The sequence below is a fragment of the Aplysia californica genome, unplaced genomic scaffold (assembly GCF_000002075.1).
Source record: "Aplysia californica isolate F4 #8 unplaced genomic scaffold, AplCal3.0 scaffold00992, whole genome shotgun sequence".
NCBI classification, from domain to species: domain Eukaryota; kingdom Metazoa; phylum Mollusca; class Gastropoda; order Aplysiida; family Aplysiidae; genus Aplysia; species Aplysia californica.
In genome coordinates this window covers 186410-187490 of record NW_004798262.1, presented here as the reverse complement: position 1 = coordinate 187490, position 1081 = coordinate 186410, and the positions used below count along the sequence as shown (strand labels likewise).

The 1081-nt window shown below is 36.4% G+C and overlaps 1 protein-coding gene across 1 annotated transcript in view; it reads left to right on the top strand.

Moving 5' to 3' along the window:
* LOC101862461 (contactin-5) overlaps window positions 1-1081 on the top strand; it is a gene marked incomplete in the record, with an annotated part of 13269 nt that overhangs the window by 9655 nt on the left and 2533 nt on the right.

Genomic DNA, 1081 nt, shown 5'->3' with positions numbered 1-1081 from the left:
TAATAATAATAGTAATAGTAATAATAACAATCTTATTAGAATGGAGATAAGCCTGTGTGTGAGGTCAGTATACATTTTTTACACAGGTGCACATAAAATCTACAAAAACATTAGGATTCCGTTAAAAAAAATTGTCCCAAAGGGTTACGTGGGCATGTCTTCAAAGATCGGAACTGCCTTTTCATTTTTCAGGTTTTATGGTTTTTTTCCTGTAAATCGAAGCTCTCAGATGTTTTCTCTCTGCCGCCCATTAGCCATTTCATATTTTACTGGGGACTAGATCAACTTCCGTTTTCGGTTTGTGCTTCGTCGTGTGTGTGAGACAGCTACTACATGTACACGTAGTTCCAGATCTAGAATCTCGATGTTCAACTCTGTCTGGATGTGTGCTTGGCAGTGTTGATGGATACTTAAGGCCAAACTTCATTTTATTGACTTTTTCTAGATACATTATTTTGTGTAGTCATGTCCCCAACTCATTGAGTTCGTTTAAACCCACAAAATGTTTACTTCGTTGTATTGGCGTTTTCAAAATTTGGCGCGTTTTAAAATTTGGTACGCGGTTCTTTTTATAGAGCAAGACTCTAGATCTAGATCTCTCTATAACCTAGATTTATTTGGAGGACAGAATTCAAGACTGATTTGGAGTAGTTAGCAAGAAATGTCAGTCTAGATCGAGATCTGTTCAGAGTAAAGATGCCCAAGGAATATTGGTTAATAATGTAGTAAGATGCCTCCCTGAACGTAGAGTTTGTTTGATTCCACGAAACTGAGGTGAAAGCCCGAGGAAACAGAGAAAGGCGACTATCAATATTAGTCACAATCTTGCTATGAAATGGCTAATGGCAGAGTGAAAACATCTGAGAGCTTCGATATTAAGGAAAAGCCACCAAAACTTGAAAAATCTAAAGGTAGTTTCCGAACTTTGAAAATACGCCCCCGTAATCCTTTGTGATAATCAGTGATAATTCTTAACTGAATCATATTTTTGTAGATTTTATGGGCACCTGTGTTAAAAAAAATGTATACTGACCTCACTAACGGGCTTAGCTCCATAATAATAATAATGATAATAATAATA